The sequence below is a fragment of the Dasypus novemcinctus genome, chromosome 31, assembly GCF_030445035.2.
Source record: "Dasypus novemcinctus isolate mDasNov1 chromosome 31, mDasNov1.1.hap2, whole genome shotgun sequence".
Lineage (NCBI taxonomy): Eukaryota > Metazoa > Chordata > Mammalia > Cingulata > Dasypodidae > Dasypus > Dasypus novemcinctus.
The window spans coordinates 27184260-27199124 of NC_080703.1; the positions used below are offsets into that span (position 1 = coordinate 27184260).

The 14865-nt window shown below is 40.9% G+C and overlaps 1 long non-coding RNA gene across 1 annotated transcript in view; it reads left to right on the plus strand.

Moving 5' to 3' along the window:
• Nucleotides 1–1305: 1305 nt before the first annotated feature.
• The window catches only part of LOC131277023 (uncharacterized), a 55417-nt gene continuing 41857 nt past the window's right edge, over nt 1306–14865 (plus strand). The window contains exon 1 of the long non-coding RNA XR_009184217.1: nt 1306–1550. This is a non-coding gene — a long non-coding RNA (uncharacterized lncRNA). The remainder of the gene's footprint in view (nt 1551–14865) is intronic.

Here is a 14865-nt window from a genome sequence, read left to right on the forward strand (position 1 = left end):
TCTAAAGGATAATTTGGTAATATATATAAAAACAATTGCATGCAACCTAAAAACTGGAAAACAGTTATTTCTTTAGGAAAATGGTGGAACATGCAAAAGAAATAATATTTGATAGTCCTTAATGTGTTGATAAAGATATTAAAACACTTGGATGAAAGCAGTATATAATATTGCAGATACATTATAGACTCTAATAAATTAATTTTATCCAAAAATGTAACTGTCAAGAAATAAATGTTACACTTGATCATCTTCAGAGAAATTATGGATTGTTTTTCATTTTCTCCTTTATACTTTCTTGTATTTCTTTTTAAAAATCCAAAACTCTTTTAAAAATATATAATGACATCTTGGATTGGCCTTTCTGACACTGTATTAGGTCTGGACACAGGGGGGGAAGTAGTGTGAACAAGGGGTCTCCCAAACAATATTGAACATTTGATAAAGCAAGTTGTCTTGCCCAAGCTCAACTAATCTACTGAAAAAACAGTTTTTATGTTGAGTTTTGAAAGCCATCTGGAAATTCAAAGGAGAATGAAGGAGAATGGTAAGAAAAAGGAAAGTAGTAATTCTGGCCATCCTACGAGTAAGGGCTACCATAGGGGTTGTAGAATGGTGATGAGAATATGTGCTATAAATTCAAAGCACTATCCTCACACTGTTATGTGTCGACGAAACTTGCATGCAATAATTCTTTGAAAACCAGGCACTAGCCAAAGGCACAATGTCCTAAGGCATTTTGAGATATGCTTTTATTTATTTATTTTTCGAGATATGCTAATAAGTTTTACAAACAATGAGCTTTGTAATGATAACTGCCTATTAATCACCATGATACCAATCGTCTAGTCTATTATCCTATTTCTTGTCTGTACGCTATAGTTGAGTCATGAACATTTGCAAATAGTGAGTTTCTTTTTGTGTACAGGGCATTCAGGGAAATAGCAACAACAAAAAACACAGCCCATCCTTTTGGTGTTTAGCTTTTTGTTTGGCTTAGTTTATTTTTGTGATGCATTCTGCCAAGACATGTGTACTCCATTAAAATACACATAAATATATTGTAAGGTAAATTCAATCATTAAAGAGGCAGCATCCTAGCAGATCTGGTAGCCGTTCTCTCTTCGGATATAGAAAGGGATGGAATATCTCTATAGCAACTCTGTACCTCCTGAGTCCATCCTCAAGTGTGTTCTTCTGCCTCTGGATCTTATCAAGGTTCCAGGGCCTCTGGGAGACAGTTACTTGGCTGTCGTCCCAGTCCACACTCCAGTCGCCACTCTGAGAACTTACTTCCCGAGTAAAGACATGTGTCCTGGTCGGTTGTTACTGTGTTTATTTTCCCATTCCTTTCCCGTCATTTATTGGGAATGGGGCACCTGGCCCAAAGTGGGGCAGTGAGAATCTCTCTCCCAGGTATTTGGCACTAAAAACCCAGGGAAACTACCCCTACGTGTGGATGAAGCAGAAACAGGGAAACTACGGGAGGACACGTAGATGAAAACACAGAGAAGGCCAATTGGAAAAGCAAGAGCTTTGAGGAGAAGGAAGTAAGAAATGAGAAACTTTCTGTTTTTTTGTTTTGTTTTGTTTTGTTGCTGTTGTTCTTTTTCAGTAATCCCTGTTCTAATTCTATTTCCTCCTTAAAACCTAGTTTCATCCTGACTTTTGGGTTCTGTGAAACACCCCTCTATATTTAGGAGATTGATCCCAACCTGACCAACCAGCCTTGTAGCTGTTGGTAAGAGAGTTTAAATTCACCCCAATTATTTTAAAGCCAGGAGGATTAACTAATAATAAGTTTATCAAAAGGCATATATTTCATCCCCGTTATGTCCTCCAGGCCTCTCTAAAGAACTTGTTCTCCTTTGGGGGTGCTTCGCTTGATTCACTTTAACTTGTACTGTATTTATATCATTTATAAAACACTCCCCTTGTATCAGATTGTTTAGGCTCCTCCAGAGTGGTTACGGTCTATTGTGTAAACAGAGGATCGATGTGATTTATATTACTTGCATTATTTACCTAACTGACTGTGTAACTGCTCCAAATGAACCATTTTGACTGGCATGTGGCGTAAATCCATCCTCTGGCACTTTTGAAAGCATGACTCACTGCAGTCTTTTGTGAAAGGGAATTTATGAAATGTGTATTATCCATTCAATAAACTCTTTTGTCTGCCTGATGGAATTTAAAGCTGGCTTCATCTACTGGGGAGAAAATGACTCTTCTATGCATAAAGGAGAAAGAGTCCCTCATTTAAACTAATTCTATCACTCTTACAGTACAAAAGAGTGAACCCAAAAACATTAGCCCACAAATGATAGTCCACCCCTTTAAAACCAATACTTGAGCAGGTTTTCACTAGTGTCTATCTAGGCACAAGATCTTATCTATTTGTTTCCTTCACTTGATGGAAAGCTCTATGGGAATAGGGCCATGTTGATTTTGCTCACTATTTTATCCTCAGCCTTGGCACAGAGCCTGGCATAGATGGGTACTAGGTACACTTTGCTGAATGAATACCTGTGTGAACACATGTAAATTATCTTACTTAATTCTAGTAACAATCCCGTCTTACAAATAGAGTACTGTGATTCAGGGATGTTAAATAGTTTCTTCAAAGTAACATAAATTTGTAAGTGGTCAAAATGGTACTGGAATCCAATCTGTCCCACCCCCAAATCAGAACTGTTTCAGTCATATCAAAATAACAGGAAAAATGCAGAAATAATAAAACGTGACTGCAATAACCAGCATAAAACAAAAATCATGGGTTCACCAGAACGTGAAAACAGGCAAAGTCAAGATTTCCAAGCTAAAAGCAGGGGACCTGTGTTTTACACCACCTATCCTTTCAGTTTGTGAAATGCATTGGGCAAATCACTTCGTTTTTCTCATCCCTCCTTTCCCAGCTCATTTTCTAAAAAGTGCTGTTTGGGATGCTCCTCTTTCAGTTGTCTCTGCTTCTCTTCCAGGGTTGGCACCTGAGAGCATCTCCTTAAATTTCGTGCCCTCGGTACTTGACTTGCCACATAGTAGTTCCAACTCTTGCTCACTCCAGAAGCTCTGGAAACTCTGCTTCCTTCTCTACATCACTGACTACTTTTGCAAGAGGCCCTACTCCTGCCTCCCCAAAGAAGCTGAAGAACTGGAAGTCATACTCTCTTGTTAGTGAAATTTTAGGGGTCTTAAATTCCAGGGTGGGGTTCTCTCCATCTCTCTTTTTGTCTGTCTTCTCTCTCTTTCTTTTTCTATTTTGCTGCATATGGAGATCTTTCCAGGCCTTTGACAGCATATCAAGGAAATACTCTTTGGGCTGCTCTTCAGTGGACCGTGGTAAGAACATGAATGACATCTGTTCTTTCAGAGGATGTTGTCAGATGTGGTGTTCGTTGTCCTCAGTGGGTGAGCACTGTCCCCTTTGATCCAGAGCCTCTGGATCTTGTATACTCTCAGGTGATATTCATAGATAGTCTTTTCCTGAGAATAAAAGTAAGTGTTGCATCCAGCATCCAGGTGGAATCTAAACCCCCTCTTGATATAGATGTGGAGTGGACACAACCATTTCAAGGTCCACAGGATGGAGGAATAGAGTATGGATTAGGGTGGACTTATTGATATTCTATTCATGAACTATTATGATTAGTAATGGCATAGGTGTGGAGAAAGTGGCCATGGTGGCTGCTGGGGGTAGGGAGTGGGAGGAAGAGATATGATGTGGGGGCATTTTCGGGATTTGGAGTTGTCCTGGGTGGTGCTGCAGGGACAGTTACCCGTCTTGGCCCACTGGGTGGACTGTGGGAGAGTGTGGGCTATGATGTGGACCACTGACCATGAGATGTAGTGGTGCTCAGAGATGTTGTCACCAAGTACAATGAATGTCTCATGATGATGGAGCAGGTTGTTGTTATGGGGGGAGGAGTGGGGTGAGCGGGTGGGGAGTATATGGGGACCTCATATTTTTTTAATGTTACATTAAAAAATAAATAAAGACCAAAAGAAGCAAAAAAAAACACTGGTATATTATGTCAAGTGATTGGAGAAAAAAAATTGTATTGTGTTTAACAGAAGAAAAGGGAAAACAATGCAAGGAATGAAAGCATATTTATATAAATTTTTGCTTAGGAAAATGAAATTGTTTTTATAACACCTTTTTATTAAAATATGTTCTTAAATTAAAAAAAAAAAAGTAAGCGTGAGTCACGCTTTGGGCAGTGTAGGCCTGTGGCCTGCAGAGCGCAGTGAAGCAGGCCTGTTCTCTGCTTCACCCAGGTCTGGGGAGCACATAGCTGCCTGATTGCTCACTGCTCCTTGGTGTCCAAGTAGGGGAAATGCACAGGCGCCAGATTGAGGCTCTTCAGGACTGAAGATGAGCTGGCTTGAGCTGAAGGCCCCACTTTGCGCTGAGAAGAAACATCCCTCAAGCTTTGACTTGCTCTCTGAGACCCCCCAGGGCAGACAAGTGGGGCAACTCGGAGTGAGAAAAACCAGGGTCCAATCCTTCAACTTTCAGTCCCTGCCAATCTGGTAGAGTTTTGGATTTCAGGACTGACACAGTTGAGTAAATGTCAACTAAGCTCAACTGTCAGTAGACTTGTTCTTGAGGGGTTGTGATTTATTTTTAGACAAAGATAGACAGTGATTAAGTAATTGTTTAGGGAAAAAACTTAAAGATCACACTAAAACAAAACAAAACACGAGCAGACAAAAAACAACCGCAGCCAAAACAGAGCTCTTACAAAGAAAAACAGAAAAGAAACAATATTTTAAGTCCCTGAATGACAGTTAAGCAATGGTGAAAGACAGAATCAATACATTGTCCTGTCCTTATAATTCATTAAAATAGCAGAGAATGATGAGTAATACACATATAATGAGAAAAACAAAAATCTTTCTTTTATTCATGCTATCCAGAGTTTGAAATAAGTCAGCATTCCTATTTGAATGTGGCCTTGCTTGGCTTAGAATTTGGAAAGAAATCCATGCACATAGAATTTGATGCTCACTAACTAGCATTTAAAAATGAGAAATGAAAACGAGTGACAACCTAGAACACCAGGGAAGAGAAAAAAATATCACTTTCCTATCAGGTTCCTTCACAATCCATTCTGTCCCATAGGCATAGTGGAAATTATTTTGCTTTTGCTGGCAATGGGGTTTCACCATAAATTATTGAAAAAGCAAAATCAAGGTTTTTAGATCCTGGTAATTACAAAGTTGAAAAGCAATTGGAAAAATATATTCAGAACCTTCAGAGGGTTTTTGCTGTGACCTGGTGACAATAAGGTAAGGACAAAATGTTGAAAGGGATTTTCTCTTCACTTCTTCAACACTTTTTATTTTTTAAAGATTTATTTTATTTATTTATTTCTCCCCACTCCCTCATTGTTTGCACTTGTAACTTCTTTTCATCTTCCTTGTTTCTTTAGAAGGCACTGGGAACCAAACCCAGGACCTCCAACATGGGAGGGAGGCACCTCATTGTTTGAGCCACCTCCTTTCCCTGTTTTGTCATGTCTTTCATTATGTTTTTCTTCTTGTGCCTCTTGTTCCATCATCTTGTTGTGTCAGCTTGCTGCACCTGCCCTTCGTGTCAGCTTGCTGTCTTCTTTAGGAAGCACCGGGAACTGATCCAAGGACCCCTCCCATGTGGTAGGCAGGAGCTCAGTCACTTGAGCTACATTGCTTCCCTCCTTTAACACTTTTTGAAGGAAAAATCATTCTAACACCATCTCTCAATTAAGTGAATTCAATTAATTAGCTTCACGAAGAACACATGCATCATTGAGCAGACAATTCATCAAAATTGTTGTTCCACAAATAGCCTTTCCCCTCATCCTCCTGTCTAGAATAGTCCAGGTTCATATATACTTTTTTTTACTTTTTTTAAAGGAGGTACTGGGGATTGAACCCAGGACCTCATACACAGGAAGCAGGTGCTCAGCCACTGAGCTACACCCACTCCCCAGTCTACGCTCTTATATAGCATATCACCTCACATTTGAAGTCTGCACTTGAGTCAAACCTTGTGCTGAGATAGCAGTTGGGGTAGAAAGACAAAGACATCCTGACTCATATTGGAGGGATGGATAGATGAGTGCAAGTATTAAAGGTTAAAAGAATCTGAGAGATCTCATGATCCGAAAAACAAATTGATAAAACAGCAAGAGTTCATTTGTGGTCTTTCTGGGGTGTGAGTCTTGCAGCGATTTTCCTTGTCTCATCATATTTGCTTCTTTGAGCTCCAGTAGCCATGAGTCATGATTTTATCAGTGTGCAGCTGGCCCCATACCTACACCAGGAATACATTCCCTAACCACTCCCTGTGGGTGCAATATGTAGCTGAAAGCAAGCCTGGCAAGAATCTCAGGACAGCCTTCAATTCACTTAGAGGGACTCTGTTCTAGGAAAAGAAGAGCAATCCACACCACCGACTGGGCTTGTGGATGCAGTTGACTCTATGGCACAGCAGAGTCTAGAATGTTTGAGCTTGTCTGGTCTGTTCTCATCATAAGGAGGAAACAGGCTAAGAGAATGCCCAGCAGGTTGTATAATGTCACACAGCTAGTTACCAGCAAAGTCCCCTACGAGCCCTGTTGCTTCACCACTGCACATCAGCCTCGGGTCAGCCTTATAAAGCAGCTTCTCTACCCTGTTCCGTCCAGTGCTTTCTTGCTCTCCATTCTCATTGGGGCTTTTAGTGGGTAGTGGTGATGGATATGGGTTTTGACGAGGGTCAGCATGGGTCTGCATCTTGTTTCTGTCATTCATTAGCTGAGTGATTCTGAGCAAGTTGCCTGACTTCTCTGGGCCTCAATTTCCCCTTCCATAAAAATTATTATTATGAGGGTATAGATGACATTGTACTTAAAACACGACCCAGGTCTACTCCCTTCTCTCTTTTTTTTAAATTTTATTTTATTTAATTCCCTCACCCTCCCCCAGTTGTCTGTTCTTTGTGTCTATTTGCTGCGTCTTGTTTCTTTGTCCGCTTCTGTTGTCGTCAGCGGGAAGTGTGGGCGGCGCCATTCCTAGGCAGGCTGCACTTTCTTTCACGCTGGGCGGCTCTCCTTATGGGCACACTCCTTGCGCGTGGGGCTCCCCTATGTGGGGGACACCCCTGAGTGGCAGGGCACTCCTTGCGCGCATCAGCACTGCGCATGGGCCAGCTCCACACGGGTCAAGGAGGCCCGGGGTTTAACCACGGACCTCCCATGTGGTAGACGGACACCCTAACCATTGGGCCAAGTCCGTTTCCCCCCTTCTCTCTTTAAGTAACATGCTTCATACAGCTTTGCTCAAGCATGGGAACAATGACTCAAGAGGCAGATCATCCATAAGATACAAAATTAGGCTAATTCCCTGCACTCTCAGATTAACATCTGTTATTTAATCTACTTAACACTCTCTGTCTCTTCTCAGAGTAGAACACTCCTTCCTTCACCAATTATTCCTTTACTCACTTCAGTGATGTGCTTATATGTAAGTCTCTACGTTCTCAGATGACCTTGTCCCACTGAACCCAGTTAGTTGGTTCAGTAGTGTGCCCCTATTTGAAACTGAGCTAATAGGCCATTCGTCTGGATTTTTCAAACAGGATCTGAAGGGAAAAAAGTTTCTCATTTTTAATGGAGAATTTGAGGGATGAGGGACTCACAGAATCCTGATAGCCACCCATGTGGAGGAAGCCATTGTTTAGGGAAAGAAATTGATACCTACACAGTAACAAACAGAAGAGTGCTGGGAAGAGAAGGTCTTGGCAATTTCAAGTTCCCTAGACTTCCTGAGGCTCAACTCCATTCCTGGCCTTTGATATAATTAGCTTTCTCATCCTTTCTTTGATTGGCTGAGATACCCCAGTATCCATCCATAGAATATCCCCATTTTTCCTAAGTGCTGCCACCCAGTAGGTAGAATCGCAGGTAATACATGGAGTATCTTAGTGTCTCCCAAATCAAAGAAAGCCTCACCTTTCTTACATGGTAGCCTTGAGGAATAAATGAGATATCATGTGTAAAGTCCCTGCTTCTTAGTAGATGCTCACCTTTCATCTTTACATGAGTTTAAACACAGGATCTGCCACTTATTAAATAACATGCATGTCAACTTTTCTGCGGACCAATTATTCTTCTGTAAAATGGGGCTAATGATACACAATAATAATCACAGGGCATTGTATTAAGTGAAATAGTACATGGCCTGTTAGAGTGTATTTATTCAAAGGTGTTAAAGCATAACCTTCATCTCACTGTATTAAAATTTCTACAATTCTGAGTCATGTTTGCGAGAATATTCCCACCATCCTTCCATCCACATTTTTCACGTGAGCTGCTAGTAGTAGTATTATTGACCAATTCGAATGGCACCGATTTGAGTTTCTTTAGTAAATCTTCAGCTAGAACTATGAAGTAGATTAAACATTAAAGCAAGAGAGGCCAAGGAGCTGAGTAGTTCTGGAATAATGAGTTTTTAAAATGTAGAGGCACTTGGTACACACTTGACTAGTCATCTGAACATTTAGCAAGTCATTAGCAATGATTCTGCAAAAACGATTTGCAAACCTTGGTTGTGTATTTCATTTGTTTGTCCTTAATTTTGCTTGGGGGTAAAATCCATTGGGGCTGAAAATCAAGATATCTCATTTCTGGTTCAATGAGGAAAGAAGAGTAGGGCAGCTAATTAATTCACTCTTTATAACCAGTGATTTAAAAAGAACAGGCAGTTTGTCATTTTTAAAATGGCATATTCTAGCAATTTATTAGACAAAAGCAAATGGCAGTCCAAAGGAAATGGGTAAAAGGAAAGGTCTGTGAACTTTTCCATGTACCTTTTCTATCAGAAGCTTATGAAATTTGGTAACATTTTCTGAAAATCAGCTATGCACTCAGAGGATTAAGACACTTTTTTAAGGATGGAGACACTGAGGTTCTGCAATGCAATGTGACATATTTGATTCTAGATCTGCGTGATTCCAAACTCCTGCTTTCCCACTATTCTGGACAAGCATATTTGGTTAAGGGTGAGTTGGACGGTGAAATGACGCTGCAGGTTTCAATAAATGGTTTAACCAAATCACACTTTCCACTGCGAGCAATTTTCCCAACCCACGCCATGAAAGCCCAACATTTCGGTCTTGCCTGTGGCAAGTCTGCTGTTTCATCATTCATTGCATTCTTGAACATGTGAAGGAATTCTCCAGCTGTTTCCCAAATCAGGAAGAGTGAGATAATTCCACTGTGTGTAAGTCATGCATGTACGTCGTCTTTGTGCCAGATTGTAGAGGGAATTGTAGAGTCCATCTGCCAAAGAGGCGGAACAGTTGATAATTTTTCTGAAGTGATTTTTCAACTGAGATGAGAAAAATTACATTGAAAACCAAAAATGCAAAACTTCTCCTTCAAAATACTTTTATATAGAAATTGAACAGCCACTGTTGTAATTAAAATGAAAACAGTGCAGTGGAATGCTATGGAAGAACAACCTATGTGAAAATGTGGGGTCAAGTGGGTCCCAAACTGTTTTGTCCAACGTACAGGGCCCTTTCTCCACACTGAGGGTTGTGAAACACAGGGCTAGGAGACTTGGTGGTGGAGGTTCTTCTTTATGGGGAATAGAATATAGAGTGGGGTTGGGGACAGGGTTAGAGGAACAAGATCTTGACTAAAAATAGGAAAGTTCTCATTAATATCTTTTATTCACTAAAATGATGCAACAAAACCACACACCAGAAGAAGATTATTGATGGCACTGATATTTCTTAAATTTGTAATAAGACTTTTTCTACTAATTTCCAATAGTTTTTGGAAATTTTCCTCAGCTTGGAAATAAATAAGAAGCTGAATGGCAAATGGAGTGCAAAATAAATCACAAGTGTCTTTTGAGGAATAGAAACTATTTATGATGTCTCAGAACTAATATATGCAACTCAGCATAGCTTCCTCTGACTTGAAATTTAGCAAAGGCCACCTGCCTTTGACCTTTTGAACTGATGAGAACAGGATGAGAATCAGATTGCTGGTATGAGGCACCATCTATGCATGAAATATACATGCAAATTTGAGATGTAAGTTATTCTACCCAGAACGAGAGATTTGGAGAGACAATACCCTCTTCTACCCAGAAATAGTATTATAAACTTTCTCCCAAATGTTCCAATGCTTAGTTTTTAGTTTAAGGCCCTCCCTGATGGGCCTTCCCATTAGTTTCCAGTTTGATAAATCCTCTCTCTATCCTTTCAAAGTCCAGAATATTTCAGGAATAGACACATGAACCAGACTCACAGTGATAAACATCAGTTTTATGTTTCATAAGCTCCTTGGAAGTGTAATCACCATGAGATTTCCCAAAGCCTTATTTTGAGACGAACCCACTCAAGAGATATAGAGGGGGACTGGACAAAACCATCCCAGGGTCCACAGGATGGAGGAATAGAGTATGGATTAGAGTGGACTTACTGGTGTTCTGCTAGGTAATTGTGAATAGTAATGGAAGAAATTGTAGCAATGATGTGAAGAAAGTGGTAATGGTAGCTGTTAAGGGTAGGGAGAGGGAAGAAGAGATATGATGTGGGGGCATTTTCAGGATTTGGGGTAGTCCTGGGTGGTGCTGCAGGGATAGATGCTGGACATTGTGTGTCCTACCATGGCCCACTGGGTGGACTAGGGGAGAGTGTAAACTACAATGTAGACCACTGTCCATATGGTTCAGCAGTGCTCCAAAATATATTCACCAGGTGCAGTGAATGTGCCACCATGATGGAAGAGGTTGTTGATGTGGGAGGAGTGGGGTGATGGGGTGGGGGTATATGGGGACCTCATATGTTTTGAATGTAACATTTAAAAGAAAAAAAAGTCAGTTTGGGTCTGCCAAGCGAAAATACTCTGGCAGAATCTATGCCTTATTTCCAACACATCCTGATGTGTAGAAGAGCCACAGGCTTCCATGCTTGTTTTCAGAAGCTCCTCTGTTCCATGACCCATGTGTTCCTTCTACATGGACCTAGGCCAACAGCCATGCATGCTCGGATCTGCTCCCTATTTGTGCCAGTTAGAAAAGTCACTCTTCCTCCCTTGGCAGTGGAAGGTGGAGAAAATGAATATGGAAGGGGAGAGGTGTACTAAAAACACTCACTACTGCTACTTCTTTTATCTTCATGGTGGGCAATTCATTTTCACTAAGATAACTTTAAAATGGGTGAGAACAGGATATTCATTAAATTAACTCTGCAACCACGCTCTACCCTGAATTGAAATATGACTCCCTCTTCTATTTTCTTTTTCAAATCACGCCCAGCCACATTGTTGAATATAGCTCAATAGCTGTTAGCCAGAATGACACACAAAACCATCACAAATAAACACAGTAGCAGCCAAGCATAATGAAAATGTCCTTCATTTGAATAATGTAACTCCCTTTCTATTATTAAAATCCTGGGGTGAAATTAAAGTGCCTCGAATTAAGCACCCTTCCATTTAAGTCTAAAAATTAAAGTCCCATTTCCCCTTCCCAAAGTCTTAACTCTGTTCATTTTCAGCCTGAGGGGTCTTACCAACCTGCCCAGGTACAAACAGAGCTTGTTTAGCATCTGGCACACAGGTCCTCTCTCACTGCATGGAGGGTGGCTCCTTTGGGGTTTCTGAAGTTGAAGTAATTCGAAGCCAAGTCTCACATGGCATGTGCCCTTCTGTCCCAGGCTGTGTTTCCTGGGAAACTGACTCTGAAATAGAGTTTAGGAGGCAGGACTTTTATTGAGGGGCTCCCAGGGGATCAATATGTGTGGAAGGTAGAAAATAGGAGTGGATTTAGGGAAAAGTAGAGCTCAGATATAGGCTGGATGAAAGCATTGGCCAACTTCCTCATGGAGCTAGAATGGTCCAGGAACATCTTGAGTTAGGCAGAAGTGTCCAGGCCTTTATGCTAGCATATTAATCAATCAGTTTTTGCATGTGGACCACCCAGAGATGGGCATTACCTTATTCAAGGCAACTCTCTGCAGCTGAGGCAATCCTCAAAGGGGCTGAGAGCTGGAGGCTGTCCATGGACAGCCTTGTCAGCAGCTGGATGACAAGTCCTTCACCGAAGGTGAGGTTCTGAGTGATGCATCAGTCCATCACACTTCCCAGCCACAGCATCTTACTTTAGACTCCCTGTTCTTTACATCATTGACTCAAAACTTCTCGTGTACCATCTCCATTGAGTCCATTATTTCTCCAGCGTTAAGTGTGGCCTTCTTGATAACAGCAACCGCTGCATATTGCAAGGAGTCGTTTTCATCTTCTACAATGTCTATTGCGACTACTTCTCGTTGTGGAATTAATTTCCCTGATCTCTCAAATCTGCTTTCCATGGGCCATTTCCTTCTCATTCATGCATTTGCTTTAGCTGGAAAAGCTCCTGCAAATTTCTGAAGTGAAGCTGCAATTGGTGATTCTGAAACTAAGACCCTACGATCCTTGTAAGGACCAGGGTCCCTGCCACAGGCTTTTCCCAGGAACACTGTCTTCTCTCAGCACTAAACGTCTAGCCCTTAATTGAAATATTGACTTTCAAAAACTAGCCACTAAAACTGAACTTACCCTTACCCTTTGACCTGGCAATTCCACTTCTAATTGTATACCCACAGAAATGCAAACATGCTCACCAAAGGACACATGTATAAGAATGCTTATAATGACCATATCCTAATAGCCTCAAGGTGGAAACCACCTACAAGTTCATAAACAATAGAGTAAATAAATATATAGAATACAATGTAGTACTTTACAAACTACTGCTATATGCAAAAACATGGAAGAGTCTTACAAACATAATCTTGGGTGAAACAAGGCACCAAAGAGTACATACTATATAGGTCCATTTATATAATTAAAAAAACAGGCATGTCTAAGCTATACTTCTTTTTTCTTTATTTTATTTTATTTTTCTTCCCCTCCCCCTCCACTGCCCTGCTGTTTTGCTGTCTGTGTTCATTTGCTGTGTCCATCTTCATTATCTACTTCTCTTTTTGTCTTCTCTTCTCCTCTTTCTCCTCTAGGATTCACTGGGATTCGATCCTAGGGACTTCTGATGTGGACAGAGGTTCCCTGTCATCTGTGTCACCTCAATTCCTGGTCTCTGCTGTGCTTCACCTTGACTCTCCCCTTCATCTCTTTTGTTGTGTCATCATTTTGCTGCATGACTCACTTGTGTGGGCACTGACTCACTGTGCAGGCACTCAGCTTGCTGCGTGGGCCCTTGGCTTGCCATGGGGCACTCAGCTCACCATGTGGGCATTTGTGTGGGCACTCAGCTCACCTTGTGGGTACTCTTGGCTTGCCACGTGGTCACTGGCTCACTGTGCAGGCATGCTTTCTCTTCTTCTTTTATACCAGGAGGCCTCAGGGATCAAACCTGGGTCCTCCCATATGGTAGGTAGAGACCTTTTCACTTGAGTCAGGTGCACTTTCCTAAGCTCTACTTCTCCAAGTCAAGGTAAGTGTTACTCCAGAGTGGCTGGTGATTAGAAAAAAGGCCTAGGGGAGTTTCTGAGGCTCTGACCATGTTATACTTCTTAATCTGGATGTTATTTGCACAGAAGGCCACCAAAATCTGCAGGACACATTTGTGATAGCTACAGAAAGTGGCATTTGAAATACTCCTGTCTTTCTGGAAACATTAGAGACCAGCTAATAAGATCCATTACTCAAAAATCTTGTCTTCCTTCACCTCCCTGAGTGAGATAAGCCTATCCAAGGAGAATTCTCCATTCAATGAGTCACCAAGCCAGACTTCAAATTGTTCTATCATTGCCCTGCTATGCTTGCCTTAGTAGGTCTCATCTTTCATGTGCCATCCCTTTTGGGTGATCATATACTTTTGGTCTTCCCAAGAGAGTTTAATCTTATTGCACCAATGAAATTATTTATAGTGGGTTGAATAGTGGCCCTCCAAAAGAGATATGTCTACCAGGAATCTCAGAATATGACCTTATTTGACATAAGGGTATTTACAGATAGAATTAAGGTAAAAGATGAGATCAATGTGGATTAGAGTGGACCCTAACTGTAATGACAGGTGTCCTTATAAGGGACAAGAAAGGCAAAGACAGATGACACATAGAGAAGGCCTTATGAAGATGGAGGTGGACATTGGTGAGATGGAGTTACAACTCAGAGCGTGCTGGCAACATTGGAAGCTGGAAGAGGCAAGTGAGAATTTTTCCCTAGAGTCTCCAGAGGGACCATGGCTCTGATGACACCTTGATTTTGGACATCTATTTCAAGAACTGTGTGATAAATTTCTGTTATTTCAAGTCACCAAATTTGTGGTAATATGTTATGGCAACCCTAGAAAACTAAAGCATTATTAACATTTCCTGTGTTCACTCTTAAAAGTGTCCCAATTAGGATGATAAATTATATGGTTATTCACCCTTCTTTTCTGGAATTCCTAACTCTATAAATTCCCCAGGCATTTTCTTCAGGCCTATAAACCCACCTAAAATAACTATGTTTATAGATACTTAACTTTCATTGTCCTTTACAGTGTATCCCTCTCAGATAAGTCCACATCATCTGTAGCTACTCTGTTCTTCTGGCCTGATTTTCATGGGCATAATTTCCCAAAAATTCTTCTTTGGAAATGATACCTTCAGTAATTTCTTGGATCTCAAATCCTTCCATGGAAATCATTTTAATTTACTCTCTGAGATCTTGGCTCTCTTTTTCTGAGAATTTTTGTGGAACTCCAGTCACTCTTTCTGATCAAATAAAAATAGTTTATAATCCTATCCTTTGGATGAGTTAGTTCTGGGTATATCATTTTTTCCTTTTTCTAGAATCTAGCTTGCACTCTAAATTCTCAAGTTTTCTCAGAGTGACTTCT